The sequence below is a fragment of the Schistocerca serialis genome, chromosome 9 (assembly GCF_023864345.2).
Source record: "Schistocerca serialis cubense isolate TAMUIC-IGC-003099 chromosome 9, iqSchSeri2.2, whole genome shotgun sequence".
Classification (NCBI taxonomy): Eukaryota; Metazoa; Arthropoda; class Insecta; order Orthoptera; family Acrididae; genus Schistocerca; species Schistocerca serialis.
Genome location: NC_064646.1, coordinates 277,127,724 through 277,142,876, shown reverse-complemented (window position 1 = coordinate 277,142,876; position 15,153 = coordinate 277,127,724). Strand labels below are relative to the sequence as shown.

At 41.9% G+C, this 15,153-nt stretch overlaps 1 protein-coding gene across 2 annotated transcripts in view; it reads right to left on the bottom strand.

Annotated features, from left to right (window-relative positions):
- The window catches only part of LOC126419219 (uncharacterized), a 146,163-nt gene that overhangs the window by 31,573 nt on the left and 99,437 nt on the right, over nucleotides 1–15,153 (bottom strand). The window lies entirely within an intron of this gene.

Here is a 15,153-nt window from a genome sequence, read left to right as displayed (position 1 = left end):
TCGACATCCCGTGAGTTTCGTAACTAGTAAACAAGGTCGATTTGTTTCGCGCGTTGCTACGTAGCAAAAGCGACGTATCAGTTTGAGACGTATCCCAACAGTTGTGCTCCAGATATGTTTTTCTTTCAGTTTTTACTATAGGCTTTGCAGTCTAGCATGAAAATAGGCAAGCATTCTTAATTATAACCTGTGTCTAAAGTTAAATTACCTCCTATAACTGTAGGAGATAACGTAAGCTTCCACAATGAATTTTCATTCTACAGCGAAGTGTGCGCGGGGTATGCAGGAGAACTGTGAAATTTGGAAGGTAGGAGATGAGATACTAGCAGAAAGGTAGCAAGTTCGAGTCCGGTCCGGCACACAGTTTTATTCTGTCAAGAAGTTTCAAAATAGCAGTTTCACTTGCGAATGATACAAATTTACTGTTACAAATCTCAGACAGTAACAGGATAATATAGTAAATCATGTTCCGGATGGAAGTGACTCATCGTTCACAATCTTTAACTAGAAAAATATAAAAGAGTCTGTTGTTCCAGTTACTTAAAACGATGATTCAGTTAGTGAAGCCCCTAGACGACACAATACTGGGCCTAACAGCAGACGCTGGAAGGAAAGGAGGAGGATCAGGTTTTAATGTCCCGTCATTAGTGACCTCGTACAAGTTCGGATTTTGGAAAAACAGTAATACGTATTATCAAGAGTGTGTGTGGGAAGGGGGTGAGGGTGATTACATGCCCACTATAAAAAATTTAAAGAGGAAGAAAAGTCGTTGATTTTTGCTGACTAATATTAACAACATACTTTTTAAAGAGGCGCTGATGTGTAAGTATGGTTCAGAACCAGAAATGTCTTTTAGCACACTCTTTGCAGTTATCAACGCACTTTCAGTAACACATAGTATAAAGGGGGGAGGGGACTTCATGATCACGACAAAAAAATTGAAAAAGTACAAATTTCGTTTATTGTTGACTTTTACTGAAAACATACTTTTTAAAGAGGTGTTGACGTGTAGCTTTTTAGAGAGATATTGAGATTTACGTAGGGTCCTGAACCTGAAAATACTGAATTCGTGATTCATTGTGAAAAGTCACATCCACTGCTAAGACTTAAATTTTTGGGCTAAGTTTATCAGAACAATTTAAAACATTCATGGAATCTGGTAGAAGACTTCATTAAAAACAATTTTTTTCTCAAAATTTTGAGATATAATGTACCTGACCTACCTATATTTTCGAAAGGTCTATTGCAAGGGTTATGCAGTTTAGGGGAATCACGGAAAATGTAAATCTGGATAGCCAAGTGATGATTTGAATCTATGTCCTCCAGAATGCGAATAATGTCTGACAGTTGCGAATGATTGTAGCTGTTAAGCTCTTTTAAGGCACATGTTGACAACATCCGAGGACGTAGCCAAAGGAGTTCGGACCCGCCTGTAACCAACAGCTAAATGAAATTACACGCTCTAGTTGCCGTGTACTGGAACTGAAAAATATGATTTTCAGTCTTACGATGTAAAAGGGATACGCTCTATAAGAAATTAAAAAGGTCATCGATAGATTTCGAATAGCGAGATATCAATGGAATAGCCCATCCATAGTTTATCTAAGACCAACTACTGTACTTTGTTGAAGTTACGTGAGCTCAGGTGTTGTTTTGTTAATCAGTCCAATTCTTACTTGCAGCTGAATACAATATAAATGCTGCCGTTTACTGTTTTTGTACTGTGTGCTGTTGTGGTAGTTGCCAATTATAGATGAGTTTGTAACAAGAAAGAAGAGGTAAAACAATTTTGATTCTTCCATTAGCATTGAGGTAAGTTAGAACCATGTACGCATTACTATAATAGCCTACTTACATATCAACGCACCTCAACGTTAGCACTGGAGTCCCTATTTGGAGACTGGTAGAACTTTGCAGTTGCAGTATTTCAGAAATTCACAAGACAGAGGAGAGGTAAACATAATTACAAATAAAATTCACTTAAAATCAGTGCATAAAGATACATTTGGATTTGCCTGTGTCGGCCGAAAATGCTTTAATCAACAAAAATATCGCCCAACCTGTGATGGTTGCATTTCTTTAAAAAATATCTCCAAAATCCAATCATTAGAAGCCTATATGGCAAGATGGCGCCCAATCTAGTCAGCCGGGCGGTACTCAATTTAGAAACTAGTTTTGATACAGAACGATAGGGAGGAGTTTGTGGAGAGTGGAAGGGGTATGTGATGACAGCACATCGTATAGTTCGTTTCTTAAACATTTTTTCAGTGGGCTGTTGAATTCCCACGATCCGACCTTGCCTTGCATCCCACCCTGCCGACTCCCCCCCCCCCCCCACCCCCCTACCTTTTCGTCCAAAGACTATGCTCTTGTAATACTATAGTAATTGAAGCCAGGGGACCAAACATGCACAATGCACAATTAGATGAAAATCAGTTGTCCATCTTTTGTTGTGATGCACTTTATTTTATTTTAAAACAATGAACAACAACCAGTTTTTCCTAATACTCTACCGAATGGGGTAGCTCATGCTCAGGCGCTGAGCTATCAATCCTTGGATTTGGGAGGTGAGGTGGTTCGAATTCATCCGCCGAAAACCTTGAAAATGTTTTGTGTGTGTGTGTGTGTGTGTGTGTGTGTGTGTGTGTGTGTGTATGTGTGCGTGTGTGTGTGTCCCGTTTTCAGTTTAGGCCCTTACTATAGGCCGCAGCCAATTCCTTCAGAATATCTTTCTTCTCTGACAGATTCCATGTTCCTTAAAGATGCAGCCTCTCGGCATTAATGAAGAAAGCTGCATCAAAGACGAACCAAACATCTCTTCGGAAATTCCCACCATTAAAAATCATATTTACATTGGAAGGCGGCCACCGATCTTCAATTTGTACTATGTCTCATTTGTGGAACGGCGATATAATATCATGTCTTCAAGTTTTATTACATGAAAGATGTTCTACTATGAAATTTCTTATTCATAATGTCAGTGGAATAGTGAGTGCAACTGTCACAATTCTAACATATTTGTAAATAAACATCACATAAAAGTCAATGTATGTTGCACATCATAGAAGAGTCCGCCCCATTAGCTGAAGCCGGCACGGTAGCTCAGCGTGTTCGGTCAGAGGGTTAGCTGGCCTCTGTAATAAAAAAACTGGGTTAACCGATCAACAACGAACTTAAACGGATGTCTTACGACGTCTGCCCCGAGCAGATGAAACGAAAAATAGCGAACAAAATGAGATTACTAAAAAAAAAAAAAAACGTCAGCGCGTTGGGATGCCACGCACGGGGGCCAGGATGGGAAATTTTCTCCCCACAGGGACTAGGTATTGTGCTGTTATCATCATTTCATCCCCACTGTCGACGCGCAAGTCGCCCAATGTGGCATCGCACTCAATAAGACTTGCACTTGGCAGCCGAACTTCACGCCTCGAAACTCCCGGTCACTGACGCCATACAATCATTTCCATTATTCCATCATAGAGGAACTTCTTAGCACCAAAGACTGTACAACCGTATTTTCGTGGATAAATACAAAACCATTTGTGAAATCGCATACATTAGATGGTTATCTGATATCAATGCCTGAATCACTGTTAGGACCCCTCATAGTACCGGTGTAGTCCGTTTTGTTTTATAAATAAATTTGGTCGCTATAGCTTCAAGTTTTAATTCACTTAAGGAAACTGAAAAAAAAAATTATTGCAATGAAAACAAATTTAATAAAATTTGAGATTGAATTGCGGAACTTAGGATGATTCGATGTGCTGAAGGAGCCGACCTGTGTGGCCGAGCGGTTCTAGGCGCTGCAGTCTGTAACCGCGCGACCGCTACGGTCGCAGGTTCGAATCCTGCCTCGGGCATGGATGTGTGTGATGTTCTTAGGTTAGTTAGGTTTAAGTAGTTCTAAGTTCTAGGGGACTGATGACCTCAGATGTTAAGTGGCTGGTTCAAATGGCCTTTTGAACCATTTTTGCTGAAGGAACTCTGACTTAGATTCAGATGAGTCGTAAATTTGAATACAAGACTGTAGTAGGAGAAAGATACTTGAAACCGTTAAAGTTCGTAAGTTATTCAAACCAATGTTAAGATTCTTTTGTTCCGAAATAGTAAACCTTTATGTTAGAAGACTGAGTTGCGTTTTGTTAGTCGGCTTCTGTGGCCGAGCGGTTCTAGGCGCTTCCATCCGGAACCGCGCTGCTGCTATTGTTGCAGGTTCGAATCCTACCTCGGGTATGGATGTGTGTGATGTCCTTATGTTAGTTAGGTTTAAGTAGTTCTAAGTCTATGGGACTGATGACCTCAGATGTTAAGTCCCATAGTGCTTAGAGCCATTAGAACCATTTTGCTATTTGTTGGCTATAGGAAATACATTATATTCGAATTTTAATTCGTTTGTCAGTAGGATGAAGTTATCGTACTGCCAAAAAAAAAAAAAAAAAAAAAAATTTAGTTGTGCTTCCTAATGAAAGTTGGTTCTGTCCTGGTGCCAGTGATGGCTAGATGTTGGCTAGGAAGAGGCAGTTGAGAGCCTGCAGCCAACCTGTCTGCAAGATGGACACGCTGGTCCCACATCTGGAGGAATGGTGAGGGGTGCATTTTCGTATGACACAAGGAGCATTCTCGTGGTTATCCCACGCACCCTGACTTCAAATATTTATGTCAGTCTGGTGAATCAATCTACTGTGCTGCAATACATGAACAGCATTCCCGAAGGTGTTTTCCAACAGGATAAAACTTGCCCACAAATCACTGTTGTAACCCAGAATATTCTACAGAGTGTCGACATGTTGCCTTGGCCTGATCTGTCTCCAGTGGAAGACTTGTGGGACATCATGGATGACAACTCCAATATCATCCACAAACAGCCTTAACTGTCCCTGCATTGACTAGCCCGTGCAACGCGCGTGGAACTATATCCCACAAACTCATCCGCTGCCTGTGCAACAACACAATGAATGCACGTTTGCATACTTGCTTTCAATATTCTGGCGGTTGCACTCGTTATTAATGCACCAGCATTTCACATTTGCAATGTATTATCTCGCGCTTACATGAACCTGTGATTTTGCTATGTTAATCACTTACATACGTCACCTCGGCAAATGTAAACTCGAAATTTCATTACTCTTCATTCATTATCTTTTGGTGTTGCGATATTTTTACTGTTGAGAAAATATGTTATAGTTTTCAAAGAAAACCTTTTCTTGCTTAATTTTATAGACTAAAGACTGTGTGTATAAAGGCTTCCTGAAAACATATATTGTATATAGAATTAAAAAACAAATGTGTGTGTTTTCAGAATAAAATGAAAAACGAAGCCTTTTAAGGTCCTCTTTAACAAATCGGACCCCCTCATCTGACAAAATCCTGGTTACGTCCTTGCAACATCTAGCAGAAGCTCAATGCTGCTGCCGGATCGAGACTCAAACTCGAGACCTTCTGTGAAGTTTGAAAGATAAGAGATGCCATACTGACTGAAGTAAGACTGTGAGGATGGGTCGTGAGTCATGCTCGGGTAACTCAGGCAATAAAGCACTTGCACACGAAAGGCAAAGGTCCAATACCGTAACATACTCTGACCTTCCCCAGTACTAAACACTGAATTCGCGCCTTACTGACATAGTCCAGTCAAATGGTGTTCAGAAAGGCCAAATAGCGAAAGTTCTGGAGTTTTTTTTTTTTTTTCGACAAGCTTTGAATACATTTTCGAGGGCGCTGAATCCGAATTTTCAAAGTCTCACCAGAATTCCAGCCCAGAAATGGGTCAAAATGGAAAAGAACACGAAAAATGGATCTTTTACAGGTTTTTCGCTTAAAACTCAGAAACGATGCAATTTTCGGCAAAGTTGACTATTTATGGAAATAAAAAGCATAAAATTTCCCACAAAATAGGTCTTAGTGACCTTTTTTTCTTTTTTTATGTGAGCCTAAGCAACAGCTCACTACTTGTGTTTCTGGACGGATTTCTATTTAGCGTAAGACTAGCTGTTCTGTTTTCACCAATAATAAGCTTGCTGGCCACGAACCACCGCCGTACTGACCCTGGACAACATGGGTTCTTCACTGTAGTTACAGTGTGGTTGTCACTTCCCTCCCACAATACCTTGATAATTCTCAACTGGAACAGGTTTCTTTTCGGCAATTGGACATGTTTTTTCTGAAACGAAAATGTGTCTCTCTACTTTACAAATATTAAAGTCATCAATCCGATTAAAGTGAAAATCTGATTTAAGTAAAAAGGTTGTTTTGAAAGGATAACACTTCATAGCATTTACTTCATTTATTGAGTTTGTAAGTAATACATTTCTCAACAATGGGTAACTCACAATAGCAGTAAAATTTAGTTGCACTTTTACGTTGAACTTTGCCATTGCTGTACTCCATATCAAAATTACACTATCGTGCTATGAAATTTCACGATAACCTTACAAACTTTTCACGCCACCGAGCGTTACTAACAAGACGATATTCATTTTCCCCTCATTTCTTGTCCTCTGAAACCAATTAATCACTCACTGTTGTAGCGTCCGACAGAAAATTTCAAAACATACATTTTATCAACATCTACAAACAGTTGATATGTTTTGGTGCGACTCGATTGCATACAACCGTTCCACACGAAACGTGGACGACGATGGCCCTCTTCTCGCATAAAGACGCATGAAGGGTAGCGCTTGGGTGTTGTTGAACGAAACTGCATGATAATGCTACGCTTAGCTCCGATTGTTCCAGTGAATCAGCGATACGAAAGGGGTAGGATTGATTACGTCATACCACTATTGATAGTAGTGCCTCTTACCTAAGGTTCGTTCAGGTAACTGTTGCAGCCGTTGGAATCACGTGAATGTTATTGACGGAGACATTCTTCCAGTTCCACTGGTCTGGGACTGATCGAACGCAGTTCGAGTAGCGGCCAATGAATTGTTGCAACTTACAAATAGTTTCGACTGATCTGGTGACTCCAAAGCATTTAATAACTGTGCCCCAAAGAGATAAATTCGCACATGCGCAAAGCTTTTGTGTTCAGTTCCGTTGCCTTCTCGTGGAAAAAAAGTAAGTATTTGGTTCCTGCTAGCTTCTTAAATGAACGGTACATCTCAACCTAGTGTCATTTTATTCCCTTGAGGGATTTTTCTGCAGAAATGTGTTGCACATACGAATTGTAGTGTCATTTTTATTACCTCGAGAGATTTTTCTGCAGAAATGTGTTGTATATATGAATCCTTGGGTATCGAATGCGAAAGGATCTCAATATTTTCGGTTGTTCACTTTCAAAATGAGTCAATTTTCCCTCTTCCATACAGGGATCGTATCACAAGAGCCGATAATGGTGCAAAAGCATGGCACCCTGCAACATCACCCACGTGCTCGACGTCGCTTCAAACAAGAAGTATCGACGTATGTGCAGAAAAGATCAGTGCTCAGACGTTCATATCACATGGAAGGTCGGTTACTGAAGTCATGTTGACAACAAATTTCAACACAATTCTGCCCTACGCCACCATGGACGTGCCTCACGACTGGATGGTTGTCACACCCCTCGTACCCACATTTCACCCCTTCTTCTGATGCGTCTGCGATTGAGGTCAAAACGGCGACGTCTAGCGTCGAAATCAAGCTGTTTTTTTATTGGTGTCCGAGGAAAATATTTCAAACTGCCTTTCAGAGTCGAAACGAAAGGGCCTGTGGGGGTGGCATAAATGGCGTCAATGAAACCACGCCTTTCCTTAGGGCAGTGATTCCCGCATATTTCGCGATCGAAAACGACAGTTCTGAGTGCGATCAGCAACAGGTCGACGTTTTTGACAACCTTTGGTGATGCTGACACCCCCAGATGTTTCAATCCAATACCCAAAAAGGGAAGTAGGAGTAATCCGCTGAATTACGTGCCCGTATCACTAACGTCGATTTGCAGTAGGGTTTTGGTACATATACTGTATTTGAACATTATGATGTACCTTGAAGAAAACGATTTATTGACACATAGCACAGATTCAGAAAATATCGCTCTTGTGAAACACAACTAGCTCTTTATACTCATGAAGTAATGACTGCTATCGACAGATATGTCAAATTGATTCCAAATTTTTAGATTTCCAGAAGGCTTTCGACACCGTTCCTCACAAGTGTCTTCTAACCAGACTGCGTGCTTATGGAATATCGCCTCAGTTGTGCGACTGGATTCGTAATTTCCTGTCAGAAAGGACACAGTTCGTAGCAATAGACGGAAAGTCATTGAGTAAAACAGAAGTATTATCCGGTGTTCCCAAGGTAGTGTTATAGGCCTTGTATTGTTCCTGATCTCTGTCATTTATCGTCTTGTAAAGTCATCAGACGACAAAAACGAATTGCAAAATGATTTAGATAAGCTATCCGTGTGGTGCGAAAAGTGACAATTGACCCTAAATAAAGAAAAGTGTGAAGTTATTCACATGAGTATTAAAAGAAAAACGCTAAATTTCGATTACGCGATAAGTCACACGAATCTGAAGGCTGTAAATTCAGCTAAATACTTAGGGATTACAATTACAAATAATCTAAATTGGAACGATCACATAGATAACGGTGTGGGTAGAGCAAATCAAAGACTTCGATTCAGTGGCAGAACACTTAGAAGGTGCAACAGGTCTACCAAAGAGACTGCTTACTCCACAATTGCCCGCCCTATTCTGAAGTATTGCTGTGCGGTCTGGGATCCGCACCAGGTGGGACTGGCGGATGACATCGAAAAACTACGAAGAAGCGCATCTCGTTTTCTGTTATTGCGAAATATGGGAGATAGCGCCACAGACATGACATGTGATTTGGAGTGGCAATCATTAAAACAAAGGCGCTTTCCGTTGCGACGGGATCTTCTCATGAAGTTTCAATCACTAGTTTTATCCTGCGATTGCGAAATAATTCTGTTGGCACCTACCTACCTAGGGAGAAATAATCATCGCGATAAAATAAGAGAAATCAAGGCTCGCACAGAAAAATGTAAGCATTTTATCCCGCCGTTCTAAAGTGGAACGGTAGAGAGATAGCTTGGAGGTGGTTCATTGGCCCCTCTGCTACGCACTTTATTGTGAACAGCAGAGTAATCACGTAGATGTAGATGTAGAACCCCTAGCTAAAGACATTGTGGAGCTGCTTCCCCATGAAACATGATCGTACGCTTTTGCAGTCCAGCGCTATTGCAGTTTTTGCACTCACTTACAGTTTGGGACAACAAGGAAACGTTTAACACCATTTTACCGAATTTGAACGTGATCCAAAGCATCACAGAGAGTGATTATGCTTTTTCAGGCGTCCTGTTTCGCGTCCTCCTGTGGCGTGATAACGGGGAGGGGGGGGGGGGCATTGATACACGCGTGAATAAAACGCCAAAGGGTCCCACTAACGCTTAATAGTTCGGCAACACTCTCGGTGGCAGCATTCTCCTTGACTGTACCTTTACAGAGACAAAGGTCTCTAGAAGTTATAATCTGTACACAAGAGCGAAAATTGCAGTTGCGCTCCACTGTAAAGGGGTGTGACGACGTTCAGTGAGGATGCATTCCCAGAGTGTCAAAAAAATCAAATGTGTGGGAAATCTTATGGGACTTAACTGCTAAGGTCATCAGTCCCTAAGCTTACACACTACTTAGCCTAAATTATTCTAAGGACAAACACATACACACACCCATGCCAGAGGGAGGACTCGAACCTCCGCGGTACCAGCTGCACAGTCCACGACTGCAGCGCCCTAGACCGCTCGGCTAATCCCGCGCCCCACAATGGGGGATGATATGGGTTGAAACGTGCGGAGGTGTCAGCAACGTCAAAGATTCTCAAGAACGTCGTCCTGTTTCTCACCGCACTGAGAACCGTAGTTCTCTACTGCGAAATACGCGGGAATCGACGCCTCAGGGAAAGGGGTGGTTTCACTGACGCACTTTACGCCACTCTCTGAGGGTTATAAGTGTCTGTCCTGAACGTTAATGTGTCTGAATCCTTTCCCTTGGCCACCCATAGGAAAACCGCGTGATTTAAACGCTGGGCGTCGCCTTTTTGCCTTCCATCGCAGATGAGTCAATAGAAGGAGTGAAATGCCGGTAAGAGAGGGTTTGATGACGGGAAGGTCGCCTGACACATCCGCGTTGGCGTTGGGCAGAATTTTGATGAAATTTGGTGCCAATGTGACATCATTAACCCACCTTACATGGTACATGAACTGAGTTCTGGCCTTTTTTCCGCATGTGTCGACACGTTGGTGACGACTTAGGGCGCCAGGCGTTTGCATCACTACAGGGGAAGGCTGTAGGAACCTTTGAGCCAAATTTCAAAATTATACGTCGCAATGGCAGACAATTACGGTATTTGGATAAAGTAATCCTTTAATTGTATTGCTCAGTGAATGTTTTCTGCCGCGAGATATTGTTTGGAGAAAATCGAATACAGTATTTATTCATTTGTTTGTAAGTAAATGGAATCATCTACAAATGGTTTTATATATCATGCTCTCTTCTCTTAGTAGTAAGGAGTCAGCCACTACTCTCTAATTTGGTAATTTTGTCAAACGAAACAACTTAGCTAAAGATATCGATTTTGATGACGCAATTTCAAAATTTGCATTAGAAAAAGTTAGAAGGAAGACGGTCTAAGCTACACGTTATAATACACTACTGGCCATTAAAATTGCTACACCACGAAGATGACGTGCTACAGACGCGAAATTTAACCGACACGAAGAAGATGCTCTGATATGCAAATGATTAGCTTTGCAGAGCATTCACACAAGGTTGGCGCCGGTGGCGACACCTACAACGTGCTGACAACCGATTTCTCATACACAAACAGCAGTTGACCGGCGTTGCCTGGCGAAACGTTGTTGTGATGCCTCGTGTAAGGACGAGAAATGCGTACCATCACGTTTCCGACTTTGATACAGGTCGGATTGTAGCCTATCCCGATTGCGGTTTATCGTATCGCGACACTGGTGCTCGCGTTGGTCGAGATCCAATGACTGTTGGTAGAATATGGAATCGGTGGGTTCAGGAGGGTAATACGGAATGCCGTGCTGGATCCCAACGGCCTCGTATCACTAGCAGTCGAGATAACAGGCATCTTATCCGCATGGCTGTAACGGATCGTGCAGCCACGTCTCGATCCCTGAGTCAACAGATGGGGACGTTTGCAAGACAACAACCATTTGCACGAACAGTTCCACGACGTTTGCAGCAGCATGGACAATCAGCTCGGAGACCATGGCTGCGGTTACCCTTGACTCTGCATCACAGACAGGAGCGCCTGCAATGGTGTACTCAACGACGAACCTGGGTGCACGAATGGCAAAACGTCATTTTTTCGGATGAATCCAGGTTCTGTTTACAGCATCATGATGGTCGCATTCGTGGTTGGCGACATCGCCGTGAACGCACATTGGAAGCGTGTATTCGTCATCGCCATACTGGCGTATCATCCGGCGTGATGGTATGGGGTGCCATTGGTTACACGTCTGTCACTTCTTGTTCACACTGACGGCACTTTGAACAGTGGACGTTACATTTCAGATGTATTACGACCTGTGGGTCCACCCTTCATTCGATCCCTGCGAAACCCTACATTTCAGCAGGATAATGCACGACCGCATGTTGCAGGTCCTGAACGGTCCTTTCTGGATACAGGAAATGTCCGACTGCTGCCCTTACCAGCACATTCTCCAAATCTCTCACCAATTGAAAACGTCTGTCAATGGTGGCCGAGCAACTGGCTCGTCACAACACGCCAGTCACTACTCTTGTTGAACTGTGGTATCGTGTTGAAGCTGCATGGGCAGCTGTATCTGTACACGTCATCCAAGCTCTGTTTGACTCAATGCCAAGGCGTATCAAGGCCGTTATTACGGCCAGAGGTGGTTGTTCTGGGTACTGATTTCTCAGGATCTATGCACCCAAATTGCGTGAAAATGTAATCACATGTCAGTTCTAGTATAATATATTTGAACAATGAATACCCATTTCTCATCTCCATTTCTTCTTGGTGTAGCAATTTTAATGGCCAGTAGTGTAATAATGTCGCGTGGCACTCTGGCTTGGTGCAGATCTTTCATTTGTACTCCACCTTGGCGACTGGTATGTCGTTCAGCCAACGGCACCCGACTTTCCGCAGACGGTCGCCCAGCCAAGTACTAACCGGGCCCAACGTTGCTTTAACTCTAGTGACCGGACGGCAACGGGTGTCGCCAACGTGGCAAAACCGTTGGCAAGCTACATGTTAGTCACCTATCAGTAAGAAGATCTTTCATTATTTGTACTGCTTCATTAATAACACTTAAACTGAGTTATTTATAGAAATGCGTTTTACTCGTTTCCATTCATAAAAGCTATTTATAAGATAGTAACATTATATTTTACTCACTTAATCTCTTATATCAAAAAAGTGCTTCCTCGAACAATATTATTAATGTTTTCCGGGCACAGAAACGTGCAGTAAGAGTTATATGTGGGGTGAACTCAAGAACATCCTGCAGAAGCCTGTTTAGGGAACTAGGGGTACTAACTACCGCTTCCCAATATATTTATTCTTTAATGAAATTTGTCATTAAAAATATATCACATTTTCAAACCAACTGCTCAATTCATGGAATCAATACTAGAAATAAGAATAATTTTCACAAGGATTTAAAGTCACTTAGTCTTGTACAAAAAGGTGTGCATTATTCAGGAACACACATTTTCAATAACTTGCCAGCAGCCATAAAAAGCTTAACAACCAATGAAATTCAGTTTAAGAGAAGCCTAAAGGATTTATTGGTGACCAACTCCTTCTACTCCATTGATGAATTTCTCAGTAGAACCAACTGATTTGTGTGTGTATATATATAAGTACAATATAACTTCTGCACCATTTCAGTGCAGTAATGTGTTCATTGTAAATAAGTATTACCTGTATTACACGTTCATTACCTTATAAATAAATAAAAAAACTTTTTTATTTTAAATTCAGTGCATTAGTATATGTAAAATGATTCTTTCATATAGTGTTAATTAAAAATGACGATCATTCCACTTCGGACCTGTGGAATGGTACATTAGCTTATTTGTTTGAGTTGTAAATATTTGTCTTGTATTGTTATTTTTCTGACATGTTCTACATCCTGGAGGACCTCCGCACTACGGATCAATTGGAATGAAAGTAAATCTAATTTAACCTATTCTAATCTTTCGTGGGGTGGAGAGTCACAAACCTCTGTCAACTACCTAGCTACGCTACCGCACACAGGATTTATTTATGCCTTTTAACCAGTGAGGAGTCTTTGTGTAGGTATTTTTTAATAATTACTATGACGGCAATCTTCCAGGATGCCAGAACTTTGCCGGGTCTTAGTGTGCCAAATAAGGCTGCAGTAGGGTGTTTATTATGAAAATTTCCTGGTGGGCCCAATGAATTGTATTTGGTGACACCAGGATCTAGAGACTGGCTAAGAGACCTAGACATTCAGTTATAAATTTCTGTGTGTTTGTCTATTTGTTGTTATGTATTTTCATGCAAATTTAACAATCATGAAATCAAGGAACATTGCTTCAACCTGTACGCCATTATCTACGGCTTCATGGATCTCATGGGAACAGAGCGAGCCGAGTTTCGGAAGATCTCAGTTTGCGGGATCCATGTCGATTTTCGTTATTGAGATTTTCATTCTCCAAAAAAGCCACAACATGTGAGCATAAAAAATGTTCCACAATTCTATAACAGATCGGCGTCTGCGATATAGGCCTATAATTATGTGCATTTGTCCTGCGACCCTTCTTGATAACAGAAACGATGTGCGCTTTCTTCCCGTCGCTAGATACCCATCGTCGCTCCGGCGATTTACGATAAACTACTGCTAGGAGGGAAGCAAGCTTGCCGGCCAGAGTGGCCGAGTGGTTCTAGGCGCAACAGTCTGGAACCGCGCGACCGCTAAGGTCGCAGGTTCTAATCCTGCCTCGGGCATGGATGTGTGTGACGTCCTTAGGTTAGTTAGGTTTAAGTAATTCTAAGTTTCAGGGGACTGATGACCTTAGAAGTTAAGTCCCATAGTGCTCAGAGCCATTTGAACCATTCATCAGAAAATAGTACCTTGGGAAAGAACGTGGGGGTCGTTTGCATTTGTTGACATGCCCATTCGCAAAACACTGCGGTAGCGCTCTCGCTTCCCACGCCAGGGTTCCCGGGTTCGATTTCCGGCGGGGTCAGGGATTTTCTCTACCTCGTGATGACTGGGTGTTGTGTGATGTCCTTAGGTTAGTTCGGTTTAAGTAGTTCTAAGTTCTAGGGGACTGATGACCTCAGAAGTTAATTCCCATAGTGCTCAGAGCCATTTGAAGCAAGTTTTTTCGTATAATTTCCGCAGGATCCTACAAGTATCTCATCGCAGATGTCATTCCGCTACCAAGCGATCATACTGTTTTTCCGTTCCGCGATCACTAACCTCAATACCTGCCATTTCAACGTTCGTGCGATGATTGAAAGGGGGGCCATATTACGATCGCCCGTGGTGAATTAGTTACGCAAGACGGAGTCCAGTATTTCTACCTTCTCCTTGTCATCTTCTGTTTTGGTGTCAGTACGGTCACTGAACGACTGAATAGATGATTCCGATTCACTTACTGATTTTACATAATATCAGGACTTGTCAGGATTTTTCGTCACATCGCTTGACAAAATTTTACTTTCAAATTCATTGAACGCGTCTCTCAGTTCTCTCCTTACACTAACTTTCACTTCGTTCAGCTTCTACTTGTCAGTTAGGTTTTGAGTTTGCTTAAATCCCTGATGATGCTTTCTTTGCTTCCGTAGCAGTTTTCTAACGCAGCTATTAAATCACGGTGTATCTTTCTCAGCCATTATAACCTTGCACGGAACATACTTGTCTAAGGCGTACTGAACAGTGTTTATGAATTTTATCCCATTTACTCTCCACATTTTCGTCCACAGAACAGCGTATTTGGCGTTAAATACGTAGATAGCCTGCACTTTGTATCCTGTCACTCTTGGTAAGCAAAGCTATTTTTCTCTCTTAACATACAATATACAATGAAGTGACAAAAGTCATTGGATACCGATATCGATATGCACATATACAAATGCTGGTAGTACCACATACACAAGGTATAAAAGGGTAGTGCACCGGGGTAGCTATCATTT